Source organism: Phragmites australis, chromosome 22, assembly GCF_958298935.1.
Source record: "Phragmites australis chromosome 22, lpPhrAust1.1, whole genome shotgun sequence".
NCBI lineage: Eukaryota > Viridiplantae > Streptophyta > Magnoliopsida > Poales > Poaceae > Phragmites > Phragmites australis.
Window position 1 is genome coordinate 5,348,154 of NC_084942.1, and position 10,568 is coordinate 5,358,721.

The window sequence follows — 10,568 nt, forward strand, 5'->3', positions numbered from 1 at the left end:
TCTTGCTCTCTCTGTTGTGCTACTGTTGCAGTCTACTCCATCTCGGCGTTGGTGTGTACCAACGAACGGGGGAGCAGGTCTCCAAAACCCTCGCTCTTGAGATCTTACACCGGGAGAGGGTGAATAAGCTTTTTTGGAAGCGCTCCATACGACTGCTCAAGTTCTTCACCACGGCTCATCTTCCTGATCGTCTAGGTGCCACCCGCTGTCATCGTCAACAAATTCGTCGCGTCATCAACATGATCGATCGTGTCATGAACACGGCGCAACCTGCATCTTCAGCAACCTTCACAGTGTAGGACAAGTACGTAAAAACCATGTCACTCGTACTTTATTTTCTGTGGTTCCTAATTTCGAGTATAGTAGAGCAAGTCATTTGTAGCGCTATCATATACATATCTAGATTATGCTCCAATAATATTAACATGCTAATTTATCAATTTACGCTCATGAATAATTTATGGATTAAATTAAACCTAAAAGTGCTTATATTTCTACCAATCCAAAAACCTTATTATATGCACTTAGGGTTTACTATGGCTGGATTTACCGATTCACTAAGGTCGGACAAGTTTTTCAATATGCACTTCAAGAGATGGCAAGTGAAGGTCGTAATGTGGCACACTGCGATGAATGTATACTGGGTTGTTAATGGCAAACCGGAAGGAACCCTTACTCCTGAATAAGAAAAGGTGTTCACGGATGCCACAACAATTTGTGTGGCATGCATTCTGAGTGTTCTTGTTGATCGTTTGTGTGATGTGTATATGCACATCAAAGATGCAAAGGAGTTGTGGCATATACTAAATACTAAATACGGTGTATGCAATGCAGGCAGTGAACTATATATCATGGAGTAGTATCATGACTACAAGATGGCTGACAATTGTTCTATAGTCGAGCAGGACCATGAGATGCAGTGCATTGTGAGGGAACTTGATCTCCTTGGCATCAAAGTATCTGATAGATTTGTGGTTGGGGCATCATTGCCAAATTACTTTATTCATGGAGGAATTTTGCCACTACTCTAAAACACAAGAGACAAGAGATTACTGTTGAGAGTTTGATAGCGTCTCTTGATATTGAGGAGAAAGCTCGGGCTAAGGATGCACCTAGAAAAGGAGGCGAGAACCAGCCAACCGCTAATTGCGAGACAATCTCCTCATGGCAAGTTCGAAGGGAAAAATAAAGCCAATCAGACTATTAACTTCAAGAAGAGGAAGTTAAACAACAAAGGGGACAAATCTTGCTATGTGTGTGGTGAGACTACACACTTTGCTAAGGATTGTCCAAACCGCAAAGGAAAGAAGATTCAGTAAGGACATAAGTCAAAGTCTATCAACGTGACCATTAGCAACATTTGAGGAGGAACTGAAGGTTATGGTAATTTAGGTAGCGTTTGGTTGGTTGAACAAAGTTGAATGGGATGGGATGGTTCTGGATGGGATAGTACGAGATGAGGTGGTACAGGTAGGTTGTTTGGTTAGATATATGGGATGGTACGAGAATGTGTTTGGTTGGATATATGGGATGGTACGGGATGATATGAGAATGTGTTTGGTTGGATGTATGAGATAGTATGAGAACATTTTTAGTTGTTAAAATCCATGTATTATACCCATGTATAACTTAATTATTTTACTGAAATAATAATTTTTTTAATTTGTTATTATGACATGAAATGATAAAAAACATATAAATGGAGTACTTTAAAGGAAATCACTTTTTCAACATATAACTTAGGGCTAGAAATAATTTAAGAAATAAGTCCATCACATTATGGAACACGTACAAAAAGTTCTAGGATTTTTAAAGCAACAGAAGACCACTATTTTGATTTTTGAAATTTTTGGGTATTGTTCATCAAGTCTACTGTTCGGTCCTGGACGATCTCGTTCGATTGATTTTTTGACATCGATTCGTTCGGCATCTATCAAGTATATTCTAGGAATCTAAACGAGCTCATCCTGCATGAGTTGCTACAGTTCAAACAACCAAACACGCACGTCCTTCGAAGCTATGCGAGCTCATCCTAGATGGGATCCCGTTCAAGCAACCAAACACAACCTTACCCGTTGTTTTTTCAGTGACTCAATCTACTAATTGGTGGATTGATACAGGTGCTAATGTACATGTGTGTGCTGATATTTCATTGTTCACTTCTTATCAGATCGCTCGGGATTCCTCTGTCCTAATGATGAATGAGTCACATGCTTTTGTTCGTGGTGTTGGCACAATAGATTTGAAGTTTACTTCAGAAAAGATCGTACAACTAAAGAATATGCAACATGTCCCTTCAATAAATAGTAACTTAGTGAGCGGCTCCCTTTTTTTTCAGAGACGAGTTTAAGTTGGTGTTCGAGTCTAATAAAGTAGTTGCATCAAAACATTATTTATTTATTGGTAAAGGCTATGAATGCGGAGGCTTATTCCATTTTTCCCTATCTGATTTTTGCACTAAATCTGTGAGCCATATTTGTGGACATGTCAATGATGATGCTAGTGTTTGGCATTCGTGATTATGTCATATAAATTTTGGTTGCATGTCTTGGCTTTCTAGTGTTAATTTAATCCCAAAGCTTTCCATTGTCAAAGGCTCTAAGTGTCAAACTTGTGTGCAATCAAAACAACCTCGTAAGCCCCACAAGGTAGTCGATGAGAGAAATTTGGCACCTTTAGAACTCACACATTCAGATCTGTGTGAAATAATTGTTGTGTTAACAAAGGGTGAAAAGAAGTACTTCATGACGTTAATTGATGATGCGACTAGATTTTGCTATGTATACTTGTTGAAAACGAAAGATGAGGCTCTAGACTATAAGGCAGAAGTTGAAAATCAATTAGAAAGAAAGATCAAAAGACTTAGATAGAATCATGGTGGAGAATATTTCCCTAAATTTTTTGACTTATTCTATGACGAACATTGTATTATTCATGAGAGGATGCATCCCTATTCGCCCCAGTCAAACGGGATTGCCAAAAGGAAAAACAGTACATTGACTGACTTAGTCAATACCATGTTAGACACTGAGAGATTATCTAAGGCATGGTGGGAGGAGACTATATTGACATCGTGTCATGTCCTGAATAGAGTTCCTACCAAGAATAATTAGAAAACACCATATGAAGAATGGATAGGGAGAAAATCATCGCTCTCTTATTTGCGCACATGGGGGTGCTTGGCAAAAGTTAATGTAAGAAATGCAAGCTCGAACCTAAGACAATTGATTGTGTCTTTATTGGATATGCTCATCGTAGTATTGCCCATAGGTTTTTATAGTAAACTCCGAGGTACCTGACATGTTTGTCGATACAATTATGGAGTCTTGAGATGCAACATTTTTTGAGCATATATTTCCCATGAAAGATTTACATAGCACCTCTAGGCATTTTTCTGAGATAATTCCTGAACCTATTACACCAATTGAGTTTTCTGAACAACCACATAAACAAGTTCTTGAGAGGAACAAACACATGAGCAAGTTCCTGAGGAGGAGGATAGTGAAGCTCAAAGGAGGATCAAGAGATAAAGGATTGCTAGATTCTTTGGTGGTGATTTCACTATGTACCTTATGGACAATACTTCCAAGAATATTTCAGAAGCTTATGCATCTCCTGATGTAGACTACTAGAAGAAAGGAGTTCGCAGCGAAATGGATTCCATTCTCGCTAACGGAACTTGAGAAGTCATGGAACGACCTTATGGTTGCAAACCAGTAGGTTGTAAGTGAGTGTTTAAGAAGAAGCTCATGCTTGATGGTACTATAGAAAAATACAAGGCTTGACTTCTGGCCAGGTGTTATACCCAAAAAGAAGGTAAAAATTTCTTTGATACTTATTCATCTGTTGCTAGACTGATCACGATAAGAGTACTACTTTCCTTGACTACCTCACATGGTCTTCTCGTTCATCAGATAGACGTTAAGACAACTTTCCTTAATAGAGAGTTACATAAGTAAATCTATATGGATCAGCCTAATGAGTTTGTATTAGAAGGTCAGGAGGACAATGTATATAAGCTGCTGAAATCTTTGTATGGTTTGAAACAAGCTCCTAAGCAATGGCATGAGAAGTTCAACAGAATTTTAACATCTGCTGGATTTGCAGTTAATGAGGCTTATAGTTGTGTATACTATCGCTATGGTGGGGTCATGGAGTTATTATGTGCCTGTATGTTGATGACATACTAATATTTGGGATGAATCTTGAAGTGATTAACGAGGTTAAGTCCTTTTTGTTCCAAAACTTTGATATGAAAGATCTAGGTGAGGTTGATGTAATCTTAAACATCAATTTAATCAAAGGTGAGAATGAGATTACACTGTTGCATATCATTATGTGGAGAAAATCTTGAGCCGTTTTTGCTATATGGATAGCAAGTCTTCTCCAATACCATATGATCCTAGCTTGATACTTCGAAAGAATAATGGGACAGCTAGAGATCAGTTGAGATACTCTTAGATCATTGGATCACTCATGTACTTAACTAGTGCTACAAGCTCTGACATCTCATTTGTTGTGAGAAAATTGAGCCGGTTTACTTCTAATCTAGGAGATGATCATTGGCATGCACTTGAGCGAGTTATGCGCTACTTGCTAAACACTATGATGTATGGACTACACTATACTGGGTACCGATCAGTACTAGAGGGTTATAGTGATTCAAACTGGATATCTGATGTTGATGAGATTAAGGCTACGGGTGGATACATATTCACTCTTGACGATGTTGCTGTCTCATGGAGGTCTTGCAAACACACCATCTTGACGAGGTCAACTATCGAAGCAAAACTCACTGCATTAGATACAACAACCTTTGAAGCAGAATGGCTGCATAAGCTCTTGATGGACTTACCTATGATTGAGAAACTAGTACCGGCTATCCTTATGAACCATGATAATCAAGCGGTGATTGTCAAAGTTAACAGTTATAAGGACAATATGAAGTACTCAAAAATGTGAAGCGACGAGTGAAGTCTATCAGGAAACTGAGAAACTTCAGAGTAATATCATTGGATTATATCCAAACAGCTAAGAACCTAACAGATCACTTTACAAAGGGACTATCATGGAATGTGATTGATAGTGCATTGAAGGATATGATATGATCCCACATGAGTTATACCATAGTGGTAATCCAACCTACGTGATCAGAGATCCCGTGAATTAGGTCTTAGGAAGAACAAACTATCGGTTGACTGGAGGAGAGTACCTTTATTTTTGACCCACTCAAGTAAAGATGCATTACTCTCAATATTTGTAGGCAGATTGGCTATTGCTTTAATGTATTCTATTGGCTCTAATTAGCGAAGATGTTGTTCTACAAAGTATTCTTGAAAGAACACACCTATATGAGCCCAACTGTTGGACAGTCGCAGTTTGTGAGACCTAGGTAATCTCTATTAAGATTATGAAGAGACCAAGGAGTATGACCTATAAGCTCCACCTGCGGGGTAGCCTAGAGGCAGCTAAGTAACAGTTATGACTTTAAGTGAAACTTATTCGCACAAAACTTGCAATTCAAGGCATAGTCCATTGTCCAAGTCATGGATGAGTGTAACTTGAAGATTTAGGTGCATGTTCAACTTAAAGTTACACTCTAATAGTGAAGCTCCAAGGACTTGACATGTGGCCAAGGGTTATACCCAAAAAGAAGGCGAATATTTCTTTGATACTTATTCACCTGTTGCTAGACTGACCACAATGATATTCCACTTAAAATTACACTTTCATTGGCTGCCTTAGAGCTTCACTATCATAATGTAACATCACATAGACGATCAGTAAGAACACTCAGAATGCATCCCACAAAGATTGTTGTGGCATCCGTAAATGTCTTCTCCTATTCAGGAGTCACAACTACATAAACATGCTTCACTGTCGGCTCCAAAACCACCTTCACTATCGGTTTTGGAGCCGGTAGTAGATAACAGGCAGTGATAGTCCCCGACTATCACTACCGGCCCGGGGGATCGGTTGGTAGTTTTGACCGGCAATGATATCCAGGGCATCACTACTGACTGAAGCCTTCAGCCAACGTGTTTTGCCTCTCCTCTCTCTCTCTCCTCCCTCTCTTTCCTCTCTCTTTCCTCCCTTCGTCTCTCTCCTCTATGTCCTCTCTCTCTCCTCGATCTCTCCATCTCTCTCCCTCTCAATATACATGCATAGAATGAGACACATAGTTAATATAAGACACATTCATTAATATATAGCAATTCATATCCTTCATTAATACATGGTAATTAATGTTATTCATTAATATTATGTCATTTGTCGAAATATAATAAGTTGTCAAGCCACTTGATAGATTTCCTCCTTGTCGCATACTCAATACTAGAAGTCACGGTGTCATCTGAAGGTCTCTCACGCGTCGATGGCACGATGGGTTCATGAAACTCACCGTTTGGGTTGATAACATGTTCCATGAAGAACCTGGTGATCTGTTCTTAAAGGGCATATATATATGCCGGTTGTAACGCACTTGTACGTAGTTTGGAGCGATGCGTTTGAAGAATTGAAAGAATTAGTTCCTGAATATGTATAGAAATTGAAAAGAAGACATCAATATGTAGTTTCATACCTCAAGATCATTGAACCTGACAGTATGTAAACTGGATAAGGCTCTATATGGCTTGAAACAGGCACCAAGAGCTTGATATGCAAGACTCAGTTCCAAATTGTGCGAGTTAGGATTCAAACCATCTCGAGCTGACACTTCACTCTTCATATATAACTGTGATGGTGTAGTGATATACATGCCAGTATATGTTGATGACGTCATTATGGTAGGATCATCCAATCAAGTTGTTGATCAGTTATTGCACAAGCCGCACAATGCATTTGCTATGAAAGATTTGGGTGAATTGTAGTATTTTCTAGGAATAGAGGTGAAGAAGACTTCAACAGGAATTACACTCACTCAGTCCAAGTACACTGCATATTTGCTAAAAATGGTGAAAATGGAACATTGTAAGCCTATCACTACACCTATGACAACTACAGAGAAACTATCAAGAACTGAAGGAGACCCTTTGACAGCTAATGAAGCCACTAAATACAGAAGCATGGTAGGAGCTTTACAGTATTTAACCTTAACTAGGCCAGACATTTCCTTTTCAGTTAATCATGTGTGCTAATTTCTTCACTCTCCTACCACTCAACACAAGGCATCAGTGAAGAGGATTTAGAGGTATCTCAAGTACACAGCACATCATGGCCTGGCAATTAATAAGTCATCCTCAGAATTGATCAATGCCTTCTCTGACTCTGATTGGGCTAGATGCCCGGATGACAGAAGATCAACAAGTGGTTTTGCATTGTTCTTTGGCTCAAATCTCATATCTTGGAGTTCTGGGAAGCAAGCAACTGTCTCACGTTCAAGCACAGAGGCTGAGTATAAAGCAATGGCTAATGCCACTGCTAAAATCATTTGGGCTCAATCATTACTTGAAGAATTGGGAGTTTATCAAGCAAGAGCTCCATGCTTATGGTGTGACAATCTAGGAGCAACCTATTTGGTAGCAAATCCAATATTTCATGCTAGAACCAAACACATTGAAGTTGATTACCATTTTGTTCAAGAGAGGATTGCTCTTCAAGCACTGGAAATAAGATTCATCTCTAGTCAGGATCAGGTGGCAGATATACTCACCAAGCTGGTAACAGCAAAACTATTGTCAGCAGCTCGAAGCAATCTCAATCTAATAGGTTGTGATTGACGAGGCTGTTAAAGAAGTTACTGCTAATCTGAATTGATGCCATGGTGTTTGCTGTTGAGCATTCTAACATTCACAATATAATCACAACATTCACCAGATAATGGTCATAGTTAGTTGCCTGTATATAGGTGCTAGTTGGTTAGTGGCCGAGTCTAGCGCCAGTCATGGCTTCATCTGTAATCAATGACTGCCTCAATTGTCGGATCATTATGTGTACTCATTGAGCTATAAATGGAACGGTGTTGCACTCGATTGAGTTGTGCACTCTGAATTCTCTGAATCTCCTTTCTTACAATCCCGTGCAGTTACGTTAGAGGAACCACTTCCCGAGCGAGGGGATGGAGTTTTCAGGTTTATATATGAGTGGCAAATTCTTTATAAATAAGATGAATTTATGTGGTTATTTTAGTTAGGATGTAAGGTGGAGATAGTGAAAAGGTCGAACAGTCTCATTTTTGTAGCCTTTTTCTACCAACGGGAATAAGGATAGGCTTATGGGTTTATAAAACCATATGTTTTGTCTTCTAAACAGCTTATGGCTTCCTAAGACCATAAGGTAGATCATAAGCTATCTAGAAAGGACCTAAATAGTCCCTAACATGAGCACAACCAAGCCATAGTCAAGCTTGATCATCGCTAACCATGCAATTATTACTATGGCGGAAGGTCATGAGACAATTACCATATGCTCTAATGCATTACAACAACTATCAAGAGAAGAGGTTTGCATCGAATATCTAGGGGCACAACACTTCACTGAGCATCACAATGATTCAATTCATGATCCACAAAGACCAAAATGAGTTACAAGATTAGCTGATCATGAATTGTCTAGATTATATTATAGATACGTGCCTATGCGTCCCTTATACAAGTTCTCTCATAATTTAGTAGAGTTTCCCTTATACAGGAAGAAGCCAACCTTTGGGCATTTGCTGAGGTGTGGCGTTTAGGTCATCTTATTCAACGAGAGTAGAATTCTTTTCCTGTTTTAGGGCCAAACTCTTTCAATTGGCCTCGTCTCTTGTACCTCCCCATGTAGGGGCTCCTCTATAATTAATATAGCAGATCGCTTTCTTGCTGGTTCGTTTAAAAAAATATATGTATCATACGTTTGTGGATGGGCTCCTAATATCAATACTCAATAACTGGCACCATATGTGGGGAAGGATTGCATCACAGTATGACAAAAGCGATTTCGAGAACAACTTTAGTGTCGAGTTCTATCGAGACGATGACATGGTTGACCGGGAGACCGTCATCTTCCTGCAACACTAGTACTCCCTCCAGTCACAAATATTTGATATTTTGAATAAGGTTCGGTCAAACGTTTTAAAGACTTTGATTATCAATCATTTTTAAAATTTTAAGTTGAAAACATTAAAATCAAATATGTACATTTGTCTTGAAAAATACTTTCATGATCTTATAAATTTGTTAGATTTTACAAATATATTCAAATAGAAATAGTGGTCACAAGTATACTTTAGAGACCGTGTCATGTATAACTCTCGTATTTTTTAGCGGAGTATGAAGTTGTCAAGTCTCTAGAAGATCCTTTTGTCCATTAGTGACTCCGTTTTCCGACGACTTTGTGTACATTTGCAATGTAATTGAGCATAAAAAGGTTGGCATGATTTTTCGTGTGTAGCAGCTAGTTAGTGCCTCAGTGGGCATGTAGATTTATCTCCAAAAAGTGAGAAGAGTTTATATTTTTACCAAAATTTGTCGAAGTAAACACCTAAAATGAGCATGCAAGAACTTAAAGGTTTGTATTGAAACAAGTCAAATGCATAACTTCTCCTTGTTTATCATTTTGAGATTCATACATTACATTCCCATCCAAAGATTAATACGAGAATCTTAAACTCGAATAAAACAACAATTGAGCAGTACCTAATTTGAACACAGCTAGCTACTAATAATCGTCTAGCACCGACAAATTAAACATCGGTCTGTGCAAGAACTCCAGTTAATCCACCAAATGACTAAACTCTAAAAAGAATCAATGTCAATCCGGGCTCCAGCCCCATTTCCCGGCGACGGTGCCGCCGTCAGACGGCGGGGACGTCGTCGAAGAAGTCCTGAAGGGGAAATACGTCGAAATCCAACGGTGGCAGAGGCTCGTCGTCGAACAGGGTCTGGAATTCAGAGAGCATCCCGAAGTCCGGCGCATCGTCGCCATACGACAGCTGTGTCAAGTCTAACAAGTCCATGGAGTCGAGGAACGGCTCTTCGACTGCCAGGCACGAGTCTAAGGAGAGCTCCGGCGGTAGTGGGGCCAACGCATCGCCCGGAGGTGCGGACGATCCCGCCGTAGTGACCGTCCCGGGGCTCTCTTGCAGCGGCAGCGGCGTGGGCAGATGGTCTGGTTCGTGGAGGAAGGCGGCATCGGCGTTCGCGTCGCGGCATTGGTCGTCCTCGAGGTATTTGTTCTTGGTCATGATGCCTGCTTCTTCGAACGTGGAGACTTCGAACTCGCGCATCGAAATGGCGCCGTCCATGCCTTGCGGCTGGGGCGCCGATGACCCGTGCGTCAGCCGAGCCTTCTTCTCCATGTCGAACACCTCCTCGCCATGATGGGGACCAAGAAGGATCGGCGGCGCTGGCTGGTGGTAAAGGGCCGCGTCCTGGGCGTTGTAATGACCAAGAACGACCGGCGACGCTTCCTGGGTGTGGTAAGGATCAAGAAAGTCCAGCGGCTGCGGCTGCGGCTGCGGCTGCACGGCCATGCCGTAGTAATGACCAAGACCGTCCTGAAGCAGAACGGCCTGGCCGTGTTGATGAGCAAGGAGGCCCGGCGACAGCACTGCCTGGCCACGGTGATCACCAAGAACAGAAGGCGGCGGC